The sequence below is a fragment of the Schistocerca gregaria genome, chromosome 4 (genome assembly GCF_023897955.1).
Source record: "Schistocerca gregaria isolate iqSchGreg1 chromosome 4, iqSchGreg1.2, whole genome shotgun sequence".
Classification (NCBI taxonomy): domain Eukaryota; kingdom Metazoa; phylum Arthropoda; class Insecta; order Orthoptera; family Acrididae; genus Schistocerca; species Schistocerca gregaria.
The window spans coordinates 417071987-417085655 of NC_064923.1; the positions used below are offsets into that span (position 1 = coordinate 417071987).

The 13669-nt window shown below is 42.2% G+C and overlaps 1 protein-coding gene across 3 annotated transcripts in view; it reads left to right on the forward strand.

Annotated features, from left to right (window-relative positions):
• The window catches only part of LOC126266861 (CREB-regulated transcription coactivator 1-like), a 674669-nt gene that overhangs the window by 101071 nt on the left and 559929 nt on the right, over positions 1-13669 (forward strand). The gene's annotated exons all lie outside the window — the stretch shown is intronic.

The following is a 13669-nucleotide window of genomic DNA, read 5'->3' on the forward strand; positions in this document are numbered from 1 at the left end:
GCGCGACCCAGAGTTTTACTTCGATATTATACCAGAAAGTCACGGTGACGGCGGTGTCGTTTTCTGCTGTTTTTCTGACAAGGCACTGCATTCATGAAAAATACAAAGTGACACTATGCTAAAGATAGACACCTCCCATGCTTCTTCTCTTCCCCTCCTTCCCCACTTAACATACGAGTAAATTAACAGATCGAGAGAAGGCAAGGTCATTAATCTCAAATAGCGCAATCACACCCGTAGTGTTGTAACCATCTTTTCCCCCCCTTTTTAATACCAACATAAAAATTTCAGTCTTTTGCATGAATATGTAATAGTCATTCATGAGTCAGGAATCGTGCTGCATCATGTTCCTAGGTAGACCTTTCTTGTTGAATTGTTCATTGACTTCCGACCTTGTAGTCCGTTGGAGACATAGTAAAACAGGCTATTTACTACGAATCTATTTTTGTGATAAAAATTGTCAATAGAACGTTAGCACAAGTTCCTGTGCTTCGTATTTTTTTTACTGTATCCCTCTTCTATAAAATTATTTTGGTTTTCCTCATTGTCAAGCTTCACACGTGTAACTTCATTGTTATTACATTCAACGTAATCAAACAAATTGACGTATAATTTAGGATGATTCCGAATTTTCCCTTACTTATTTTCGTAAGTATGTATGCTTTCTGTGTTGTTCAGTTGACACGTTCCATATCATAACGTTCATCGTGAATATAATCCAACTAACTTACGTACTTAACTACTTACTGATTAGAAGAGTTTTTGAGTAAAACATTAGTCATCGCTTGGGAAAGTAATAAAACGAGGGTGGTGACTCATAAATGTGCTATTTCTCTCGTGTTTATCTGTGTTACGAAAGTAAAATTGTAAGGTCACGTAAAAAAAAGAAATGAATGTAATGTCTGTACGCCACGCGCTTCGTGTTTGACCGGTTGTCCTTGAAGAAAATGTGATGCTATAGGCAGCAAGGCCTAAACTCTTTCGGGTAGGGAAATCAAAATGCCACGGCACAAGTTCACAGTTTACTGTAGGGCAAATTAAAACATTGTAAAGTTTATTGAATGCATGAAGCTACTCAATTTAAAATACAAGTTGCAGATTACACGAACTGATGAGAGCCTGTGCACCGAATTCTTGTCGCGTAATGCGCGAGAATTACAAAACATAGCGTGAACTGTTCTTTGTTCATATGTGGTCAATGCGGATATTATGGCAATGTGTAGGAGAGAACTGTAGGCTACAGTCTCTGGATATGGAGCCATCAAGAGCGTAAAAATGAGTAGCTTCTTTTGTTTTAAGTTGTGGAATAGTATATGTCCCAATGCTAATTCCATCTTAACCCTTTCCTTGCCACAGACAGCTCTACATTTCGCACTGAGCGCGGCTTACTTGTGGCTATACTGCTTGCCAAATGTTGATACCTGTGCTGAGGAATACTGTCGCTGTACTGTGTAATACTGTACGGTTTTAAGAAAACTTCGCTGAAAAAAGTTGATTTTTGCACATCTTTAGTCTAATATCTTCGCTAGATAAAGAACTGAATTACTTTTCGTTATATGTCACAGTTACTGCGCTGGATCAGATGAAGTAAAACATTTCACGAAGTTTTAAACAGTTTGCAGAGGTAAAAATGCACTGCGTGAACCTTGCGTATGCTTGATTTTAGCTCGTACATTTCAGTATGCGAAATGTAGATAATATATGGAAAGTTTATTTAAAATTGTTAGCAGGATGATATTTAGTTTCGTTGTCGAGTTATTGATTTTTATATCCGCCGCTCGTGGTCTCGCGGTAGCGTTCTCACTTCTAGAGCACGGGGTCCCGGATTCGATTCCCGGCGGGGTCAGGGGTTTTCACCTGCCCCGGGATGACTGGATGTTGTTGTGAGGTCTTCAGCATCACTCATCCCCTTACGGTCGGAGGAAGGCAACGACAAGCCACCTCTATTAGGACCTCGCCTAGTATGGCGGTGCGGGTCTCCCGCATCGTTCCTCTACGCTCTGTCAAGAAGCATGGGATTTCATTTCCATTCCATATTTGACGAAAGGACACACGTGACGCGCCCGTATGCGTCTCTGCAAATCGTGAATTATGTGCTCATCACGATGGTCATACTTTATAAACAATTCAGGATATCGAAACTAGTTATTTATTTATTATTATTATTTTTTTGCAAGAGAGAGCACAGAAAGAGGCGCGCATGTTGTATGATAAATACTCGATATTTTTTATTCGTCGAGATATGGAAGTAAGTAAGTAGACCGTAGTAGTGAGAGGTCGGCGTCTCCGGACGCATACAAGATGTCGATAGCACTGAAGGAAAATCCTAGTGGCGTGCGTATATACGTCCACAGCACCTGGGGAACGACAGAAAAGGACGTGTACAAGAAAATGAAATATATGCTCGTGATGGCCATATTTTGGTCATCAGTTTTCTAACTGGTTTGATGGCACCCCACCACGACTTCTCCTTTGCTAACCTCGTCATCTCGGCGGAGCACTGACATCTATTTCTGTGACATTACAGTTCAGACAGTTTGATCCTTTTTTTCCAGTTTTCGCACAGTCCATGATCACTTCCTTCTAATGTTGCCCTCCAACTATGTTTTCAGGAATTCTTCGTCAAATTAAGGCCGCATTTGATACTGTATCGAGTCATTTTAGGTAAGAAAATTCTCTTTACCTGTGTTAAATCTTGTTCTTACATAACGGACGAAAGGTGGAGGGTATGTTATTTTGCTTAAGTAGAAGTACAATTCATTCACTTTGGTAAGTTTATATCTTGTCTCATTGCTGCTGCTCATTACATTCGTGTTTCTGTATTTACTCTTAGTCCGTATTCTGTAAACTTTGGCTTGTTGATATACTAAACAAGTCCTGCAGTTCTTCCTCTCTGTCGCTGAGGATAGCAGCGTCATGTACGAATTTTTCAAATTTTCTCAGTGATTTATTTTCACAATGATTTTAATCCCACTTCTTTATTTTATTCCTCTATTTCTGAACATACAGGATGAGCAGTAGCGAAACAGATCCTCAGAGACTCAGTATTGTTTTCCTGGTTTCTGTGTGTTATTCGCCGGCCGCGGTGGTCTCGCGGTTCTAGGCGCGCAGTCCGGAACCGTGCGACTGCTACGGTCGCAGGTTCGAATCCTGCCTCGGACATGGATGTGTGTGGTGTCCTTAGGTTAGTTAGATTTAAGTAGTTCTAAGTTCTGGGGGACTGATGACCACAGCAGTTGAGTCCCATAGTGCTCAGAGCCATTTGAACCATTTTTTTGTGTTATTCTTCTCATTCACATTTTAGCTACCAACATCGTAGATTGTTATACCAGGTTTAACATTCAAATTAACTGCAGTTCGTCGTCATCCGGATCCTCCAACCCCGCACGTGCATCAAGGCATTTGACATTTGCTATCTACACCTCAATTCATTGAATCCTTTTAGATTAAAGGATGCATTGACGTTGTGGATAGAGTTCATATGTAATGAATCCGAGCTATGACAACTGGGATTCCCCTCAACGCTGTGCAAACCATTATTTCTTGATCCAAATCTTATGACACAGGGCTTGCTGAGATGGAGCGAGACGTAATTTTCGAAGGGACGAAAGTGATCAACTGTAATATTGACATAGCCTACAGATTTCCTCGTGTTTTCTGTGACAACTCCAACTCGCACAAAGCCTCCGCTGAATATCCCCATCGGCGTAGTGCCACTCACCATTGGTCTGTTCACGTCGCACAGTTCGTTTTTTCAAGCAGACTACGTATCCCATCACTGCTCCGCGATGTAGTCTAAACGGCGATGTTGTAGGATCAACCATTACGTGGGTACCTGTTGTCAGCTTCGAAGGACCATTTGCCTCTATATGAGATAAATTTTACTCAGAAACACTTGTTGTAACTCTCCCAAGCATATCCTTCGTCGCATATTCTTTTTTCAAGACTCTTCGGAGCCCACGTTCTTAGATGAGACGTGGGAACAAAGACTTCCAACGTCATTTATGCCAAGGTTTTCAATCATTTGTTCACCTTACATAGGTATTTTCGACTACATGAACTCGTATCCTGGCCATTTTCATGACAAATGTTCCCTGTTGTTGGGCAGTCAAAGTCCGTCTTCATGAAAATTTGTTACATCAGCAGATTTTCTCCTTCTCCACGCCTAATCACGTCTTCGTATTCTTGTCATTTGTAACGTTTTACAGTACATGATGTGTTGTCCAGATTACAGAGGTATGCTCATTCAAAAACTTCGCACTGTGTTATTGTATTACCCGAAATTCCGCGAAAGATTAAAAATGAAAGAAAGGACAGTTAAGTCATTGGACAACTGTTATTTAACTTCAGCCACGCAATTCTACACGTATTTCTATCCATACATTAAACCTATTGAAGTGGATTTACCAAAAGCGAAATTTCGTTTTTCAGTTGCTGGTGGATTGTAACTTTTCTTGAATAAATAATCTTCACCGGCTCCCAATGTAGTTTAGAGGATTATCCTGCGGAACTGTGAAGTTGAATATACTTAATTGTGCATTGATCAGTGAAGTGAACGGTTTCTTGTGACACACGAGAACTCCAAGAATGTAGTCAAAGATACTCGTATAGCATGTTAAAATGTTACAAGAAGTTTTGAAATTAATTACTCATGTAGTAATTAACGCAATACGACGCTTAATTTTACAGAACTAAACCTTTTTTATGATGAGGCTGCCGAATTACTTAGTGTGCACAAGAAACCAGAAATTCAATCCCATCTTCAAAAGACTCACCATCAATGAAACTGAAGCACAACGAGCTAAGTTCCGTTAAATTTCAGTGGACAATTGCAGCTCCATAATTCTTACCGCCTCAGTTGTGTTAATTCAAAGCTTCATATTGGAAGGAAGATTTTCGTTATCAAGCCCCTGGTTAAATAACTTGCTTGTTTTCCAAGCACAGTGTTACGTTATGTCGTGTTTCATACGTTTCGTGCCCGTTTAAGCAATTTGTTGCCTGCGAGTTCGGCGTTAAAGAAAACATATTCAGGCGCTGAGGTCAAGTACTTTCTAAGCAGAAAATTTTGGGTACATTAGTACACAGTTTAGTTAAGACATATAGAATTCAGTGCGTAACACACCAAGTATTCAGCTTTTGTGTAAAGGTATGTGCTTTAGGACCTCTGACGCATCCTCTCCAAATTCTTAGGTCGGTATACCCATGCTATCCTCGTCGTGCGATGGCACCAAATAGTTATACCTTCAGTAATGGCCTACACATTTTGTGTCCTCTGGCTACTTGTCTTTGCTCTGGCGAAATACTATGCATAGCAAGTGTTAAATGCTTGATTCTGCCATTAGCACTAGACGTAGAGTCCAAGAAAACGGGGTCCCCATTTGTCGAGGCAGTCTGATCACCATAGCTATTTGTTTCCGCTACGCTGCTCGGCATGGCGGATGCCTGCGTTACGCTGGCAAGGACGCTTATGGTTTGCCACACTTCCGGGCATTATACCCAGTCGAGACAGCGTGCATTCAGAACAGAGGAGCTGTAGTCCGTGGACGAGTTCTGTTGCGTACACTTTACAGCGAAGCGAAAGTGTTGTTCAGTAAGAAACTTAAGACTGATATTTCGTTACTCGCGTTTTCTATACTTTCTCCTCTTTTGACTTCAGCAATGGCAGTTTTCATCCTCGTGAAGCCATTGTACACATAAAGTTAATTCGTACCATAATATGTTGGCGTTGAAGTGAAGCGTTGATCGTGTCATATCGGTTACGTACATCACTAGAAAACGGTATTGTGCTCTGTAGCAGAATCTGTTCCCCAAAGCAGACCCATAGTCTCGAATCAGTTCTAGCAAATATTCTGCACAAAAGCTGACGCGGACATGGGTTTCTGAAAGTACTCATGAATGACGATGATGTAAATATCAGGCTACGATACACCGAAAGCAGTTACGGTAAAAATGAATTATTCAGAAGCAACGAATACTAAGACTTCCGAAGCACCTGGTGATCAGAAAGGCTGTCAAAGACAACAGAAGGAAACGTTAAAACGTACTTCGTACTATGTCATTTACACCGGAAGACTTCAGTTAACTACCACACCATAACTACCGTAGATACATCGATGATTTAGGAGTAAGCTCCCCTAGATTCGAAAACCAATGGGAAAATATCGATCTGTATTGACCTCCTTCCTACGTTGATGAAAGTCTGATGTTACACGCTTTGAGAAGTATTGGACAAAACTCATACACTAATGAACGTTAGTGCTGTATAACATTTTCCACGAAGATTGAAATAGAGAACAATCTTCTTATTCCTGGATTATGTTATTGGTGAACGAGTTTTAAGTGGATAAATTAGCGTATTATGAAAGTCTGAGGTTGGGTTAATCAGACGGTCGTATTATTTACCATTATTCAATTTTTATAACCTGCAAACGCAGTATTTCCATTTGGACGTCCTCTGTCTGGACGCTGAATTCTTATTTTGTAGCCTGGTGAAACGAATTTTTATCGGATATTTCTCAACAATATAAAATTACTCATTTCTGTAGCTATGGTAACCATCACTTCTTTTGGTACCGGTTTTTCTCGCAGTTTTGTTATTGCAGTGCAAATATTTGCAGTAGTGCGGCATATCCATAAAATATAAATATAAAAAGTAGCTTAACGCGGTGAGGTTTTTGGAAACGGCAGTGCTGCAAACACAAAACGATGAGGAAAATATCTTCCGAAAGATGAAACTAATTTTGAAATGTTTGTATGTCCCAAACAGAAAAAAACGGAATCTATGAAAATTGAATTTCTTCACAGGTGACATAATTGTCAAAATGAAGGACCCGTTATAGCAAAAAAGTGGTTTATTGGTATATTTGTAATGGACTTTTTTCTAAAATTACCAGGACTTGAAACTTCCTGGCAGATTTAAACTGTGTGCCCGACCGAGACTCGAACTCGGGACCTTTCCCTTTCGCGGGCAAGTGCACTACCATATGATCTACCGAAGCACGTCTCACGCCCGGTACTCACAGCTTTACTTATGTCAGTATCTTGTCTCCTACCTTCCAAACTTTACAGAAGCTCTCCTGCAAACCTTGCAGAACTTCGCTGTATTACTTCTTTCAGGAGTGCTAGTTCTGCAAGATTCGCAGGAGAGCTGTAAAGTTTGGAAAGTAGGAGACGAGATACTGGCAAAAGTAAAGCTGTGAGTACCGGGCGTGAGTCGTGCTTCGGTAGCTCAGATGGTAGAGCACTTGCCCGCGAAAGGCAAAGGTCTCGAGTTCGAGTCTCTGTCCGGCACACAGTTTTAATCTGCCAGGAAGTTTCATATCAGCGCACACTCCGCTGCAGAGTGAAAATCTCATTCTGGTTACCAGGTCTTGTTTTGGAAAACTGGATTGCATCACATTTAACGTCAACCAAAATAATCCTGATTTTTTTTTTAAAATTTTATTTTTTGCTAGTTGACCACCTGAGGCCGCAATTCGTTGAAGTTGATTATTCATAAAACGTACATGATCGATTTCGGAATACATATTCGATCATCCGATGTATCTGAGAAACCAATTACATCTGTATCGATTCGGTGAAATGCATCTATACGTGGATAGCTGATAACCTATCATGCCATGCCACTTAACCATGTAGGTAAGATCACCCAAAACTATGCGAAAAATTTTCTTTCATGCACATACGAAACCTAGTTTGAATCAGTTCAGGTCGGTTCGCTTCATGATTCATTTGGGTTTCGATTGTGTTCTAAAAAGAAAGAAGTTTTCCACATAGCATGACGTAACTTTATTTAGGTTGCAAGGTGGTGTGGCAGGAATCTGTGGTTTCTCAATTATCCATGTATGGACGCGTTTCATTCTATATTCGTTCATAATAGGTTTAATTTGTTTCCCAGATAAATTTTATGCCGGAATGTGTGTTCCGAAATCGACCACACATTCAGTACGAGTAATCAGTATCAATAAAGTCAGCCTGAGGAAGTCTTCAATGTTTCGCATAATCAAATCCATTCCGGCTGTGTGCCTCAGAGACATCACCGCCAAAACCGATGGAGAGATTAAAAACTGATCTTGACGTTTACTTCTCAGCCTTGATTCAAATCTAGCGGCTTCCGTGTTACTTTCGCAAGATTATTTACATTGCCTTACCAAAAAAGTTAAGCACCCAGAAGACGTGATCTGTTATCATTGTAAATTTGCCCTCGTACACAACATGGGCAGATACGTAAGTTATTAGACCTGTAATTCTCTCTGACAGATAGAAAATTCACCAGAGTACATTAGCGTTGTACGTGTTTAGCCTTATTACAAGATCTACTAGGGTGTATGAGCGTCGTGAACAGCGTCAGATGTGGAGTGATCACTGCGAAGGACAAGATGATACCGTGTACTCGTATGAGACAGCATTATCAGCACGTGGCAGTTTTAAAGGAGGCACATTGTAGGTCATCATTTGGCTGATTGATCGAATCGTGCAATATCCAGATTTGTGAGGCATTTAGATGTGGCAATGGCTCGATGTTAGTCTGCATGGGTACGCCAGGACAGGCACACCCATCCCAAGGTTCTGGTCGACCGTGACAAGGGAGAATCGCCGTATTGTGCACCAAGCACGTCATAGCCCCTTCGCGCCTGTTCCTGTCATTCGAGAACAAGGAGTGGACTTTTTTTTTACTGGTTTATTGTCTGGAAACAAAGAACAGGCCGTCTACTGTCCGAAACAACACTACTTTTATTATCAACTATTAATCAATTATTATTGCAGTTTTACAGTCTCTCTCTACATGACCCGGTTCTTGGCAAGTCCCTGAAGGGGGCCATGCCCATCTCTAACTACGCGGAAGTGGGCGGGGTTCTGTAGTATCGAGCACAAACTACTGCCTTATTGGATAAGTATTAATAACAGCAAGTAAAAGTAACTCCTGAACTGTAGGTGCCCACTAGAATTAGATCCCATCCGCAAGAGCGCCTTCATAGCTATTACTTCTTCAGTTTTTGAAAGATGATGTATAGAGAAACCATCTACTTGATCCCTGTTCTTCAGACCTCGCTGTATCCCTAGATTACGCTAGGTGGGGAGGTCTACCAGCACTAACCTTCATTACTTCTGTAACCTTCCTAGTAACAATCGGTTTCATATCCGCTTCAGAGAGGAAGTCCGAGCCATAGGCCGGCCGAGTCCCCTCTGGCGGAAATTTTAATCAGGATTAAGTCTCATCTGGTTGCTGCCTTTGTGTGCATCTCAACACACACGGTTCTTCTCCCTTCTCGTTCGCCAAGCTGCAGCATTTCCCTTCGGTACATTTGCTAAGCATAGGCTTGTACTTTCTCTGTGACATCACCCGTATCTTACAGTTACTGTGACAGGGAAACTCGGACTGCTGATGAATGGCGCATTGTTCAGCGATGAATCGCGGTACTGCAATAATCCGGATGACCGCCATAGGCGAATATGGCGGCGATCTGGGCAGATGTCCCATTCTTCCTATGCTTTGGAGATGCACAGCGATGTCATTCCTGCCGTCTTGGTGTGGGACTCGACCTGTTATGATTGCAAATCATAGCTGGTAGCGAATGAGGGAACTCGGACGGCACGACGACGCGCCGCGAGCATCCTGTATCCTCATGTGTTATCTCTTGTGCGAAAATACCGTGGTGATTTTTTTGACAAGGAGGGTGTCGTCCGCGCATGTTACGTATCTTCGTGGGCTATCTGCATGGTGCTGAGGTACTCCTGTGGCCACCGAGATGCCCAGATCTCTTCGTGAGAAAACGTGTGACCGACTCTGGTGTCAACTCTCTGCCGGAGTCAGTATCGTGGATATCAAGGACCAGTTGCAACGGTTGTGGATTAGCTTGCCTCAGGATTTATGACACCTTTCCTTACCAAATCAGTGCATGCATCCAGGTCAGAGGGGGGTGCAACGTCATATTAGTAAGTGGGGGATTAGTGCCTCGTTCGTTGTGAATTTGATTCGGTTTTGTTATTACTGTATGAACGTTACACACTACACACCTTTTCAACAGTGAAGTTTCGTTTCGTCGTCCGCTTTGGGTTGCTTCACCTGTTTTTTTTTTAAATATTATTTGTATTTTTTTAATTTTTGTCGCCGCGCGGTTGCATGGGCCATGTGACGAATTGCGCGGCCACTCCCACCGGAGGTTCGAATGCTCCCTCGGGCGTGCGTGTGTGTGTGTGTGTGTGTGTGTGTGTGTGTGTGTGTGTGTTGTTCTTAGCATAAGTTAGTTTAAATAGTGAGTAAATAAGTCCAGGGACCGATGACTTCAGCAGTTTGGTCCTTTAGGAACTTACACCATTTGAATATTTTTGTACTTTTTTGTCAGCCGTTACATTAGGCAACTTTTTATTTGGCCTAACGAGGCTGAGTGGACCCTGATCCAGCCCTTTCCACCACAGAAAACTCTGAGCTTGTAATCAGCAACAGGACCCAGTACACTGTCATCAGTAGCCAACAACACTTACCACTAGATTTGGTGCAACCACGACTTGAAGTACCATACAAAGCTGAGTGCACTCCCTCTCAATACGCAAAAACTTGGCTGTATAAAGAAAAGAAAATATGAAAAATATTAAAACACAGTGTGGTTCTGTTACGAGGTATATTCATAAAGATTTAATTACATCTGAAAACATCAAGCTACGACCATAAGCTTGGTGACGGTTTCAGCTCCTCCTAGATATTCCCCAATCAGTGCGTTACGTTTCCCAATGATAGATGAGGCGGAGACTTGGTTATGAAAATCTGCATTTTGGATTTTCAGGAACGTGTTGCTTCGAAATTCTCGTCATAATTCTTGTAATGCCTGCAACGCAATGGGTTCTTTGTCCAGGGAGAGAAGTAGCTTACCTGAAGAAAATCGGGAATGTGACAAAATTCGACAACTCATAAAAGAAGCGTGTTTGACAGTCCACGGAGCAGAATGAACTAGTGCGTGTTCGTGGAGCAAAAACATCCAATTTGGACCGCTTTCCGCTACACTTAGTCTAGACAGCCTTCTGTAACATTATCAGGAGATTCTGGTAGTATGTTCCCATGATGGTTAGCCTCTTGCGGGCATAGTCGGTTGACGTCATACCATTGCAGTCGGAAATGATACTATATTCCCTTGCCTGGAAATGGTTGGCAGTCGTGGAACCCATGTTCAAAATGTCGTTCAGTGTGTTGAAAATTGATCCATGACTTATTTTTCACTTTTTTCGAGCATCGACTTGATTATGAAACGCCACTTCTGCGATTCCCCGTTCTTCACAGAGAGGCGTTCTGCCACTCACGTTCTTCGCTGTCAAGACTTGTTTGACCACACTGGAACCGTCACTAACCACTATTATGTGCTCGTGCGTTATTGCCGTGTACATCCACTAACTCGTTCATAGACCCTTGCAGCTTCGTCCCTTTGAAAATGCAGAAAACGAGTTATCGTGCGATCCTCTACTCTAATTATGTCCTTCGCCGTTTAGTTTTGGCTTCTTTTCTGGCGTGCTTCTGTGACACGGGGATGTAAATGTGAACCACGGCTGCAGACATTTACTTGCAAACAGAAGAAAAGAATGAATTTCGCAACTTTGTTTTTGCGAGGCGATGATCAAAATTTTACTCCTTTTCGTATACGAGAAACTAGTGTTCTAGTTTTTTCTCTTCGAGGGGGTGATAACGCTACGAAGGGAACATTTCCTGGTGTCTTTTAACCATTTCAGATTCTCTTGTGGATTTGTTCCCTGAACTCGGCGGTTTGTACACTGGAAAACGGTAGAGATAAGCGCCTCCCGGGCTCTTCAGCTGCACAGGCTAGCAGTACACGGAACGCCCGAGGCGGAATGGGCGGAAAAACGCAAAGAAAGAACAGCAGCCTGCCTGTACCTCGCCTCGCGCCGCACTCAAGGATTGCAGGTCTGCGCGCTTGCCGACGAGACGTTCGCCTTGCTAGCTAGCGTTCCTGGGCAGCCGTGATCATAGCCACGATCACTCCGCCGTTGTCCCAGAGACTTTTGGACAGCTTCTTCACACTCTTTTTCTTCTGTCCACGACTTTAGACGATTTCAGTTTTCGTACATTTTTTGTTTCCCTACAAGATTAAGATTCCACATTACAAAAAATGTAATCAATAATATAATTTGCTTGAAAGTGTGTTAACTGTGACTTGGCAGATCGGCTAAGGTGAACTGAATCTGTAGAAGTTGGAAGATTTTGGATGATGGTTATTTGTTTTTGATTGCAGCCACCATCAAATTGCTGACAGTACTGTGTGAGGTAGCCATTGTTGTCTTCTGTGTTACTGTTTTGAACTTCACTCTGTTTCGTATGGTTTCCTTTCCTTGTGATAAGTACATGTAGTCGTTATTGCTGTTGGGATTCTGTTAAACATATCAGTATATATACACTGCAGTGACGAAAGTCGTGGGATGGACTCATCAAGTCATTAAAAGTTCCTTGCAGGAATATTTAGCCATGCTATCTCTATAACTGTCGATAATTGCGAAAGTGTTGCCAGCACATGATTTTTGTGCATGAACAGATCTCTTGATTGTCTCATAAATGTTCGATGGGATTCACGTTGGGCCATCTGGCAGGCTAAACCATTCACTCACATTGCCCAGAATGTTCTCCAAACCAGTTGTAAGCAATTGTCGCCCAGTGATATGGTACATTGTTGTCCATAAAAATTCCGCAGTTGTTTGGGAATATGAAGCCAATGAATTGCTGCATATGGTCTCTAAGTAGTCAAACATAACCACTTCCTGTCAGTGATTGGTTTAGTTGGACCTGTCCAGTCCATGCAAACGTGGTCCACACCATTGTCGAGTCACTACCATCTTGCACAGTGCCTTTTGACAACTTGGGACCATCACACTGTGGAGTCGGTACCACACTCGAACCTGACCATCAGCTCTTACCAGCTGAAATTGAGACTCACCTGACAGTCACCGTTTTCCAGTAGTCTAGGTTGCAGTCGATGTGGTCACGAGCTCAGAAGAGGCACTGCAGGCAGTGTTGTGCTGTTAGCAGAGGCAATTGGTGGTCTGTTGCTATAGCCTGTTAACACCAAATTTCGCCACACTGTCCTAAAGGATATGTTGAACGTATATACCACATTGATTTCTGTGGTTATTTTCTGCATTGTTACTTGTATGTTAGCACTGATAACTACACAAGTGCCGCTGCTCTCACTTGTTAAGTGAAGGCCACCGGGCACGGCATTGTCCATGGTGAGAGGTAAGGCCTGAAATTTGGTATTCTTGGCATATTCTTGACACTGTTGATCTCAGAATATTGAATTCGCTAATGATTTCCGAAATGGAATGACCCATGCATCTAGCTCCAACTATCATTCCACATTCAAAGTCTGTTAATTCCCATTTCACCTGAGTACAAATGACTGCTTCACCAATGAACCGCCCTTTTATGCTTTGTGTACACAACACTACCGCCATCTAAATGTGCACATATCACTATCCCCTGATTTTTGCCACCTCAGTGTATAAGACAATTTCAGTTTCAATTGTGAAAATCATTTAAGCAATTTTTACCTCTCCGCGTGACTTCTGCTTTCCCAGAATTATGAAGCGTGGGATAATGTGTCTGATATATGAATAATTGGCCTGAAAGAAATGGGAAGCAAATGACTTCCAGCTGCATAGGACATTGTGG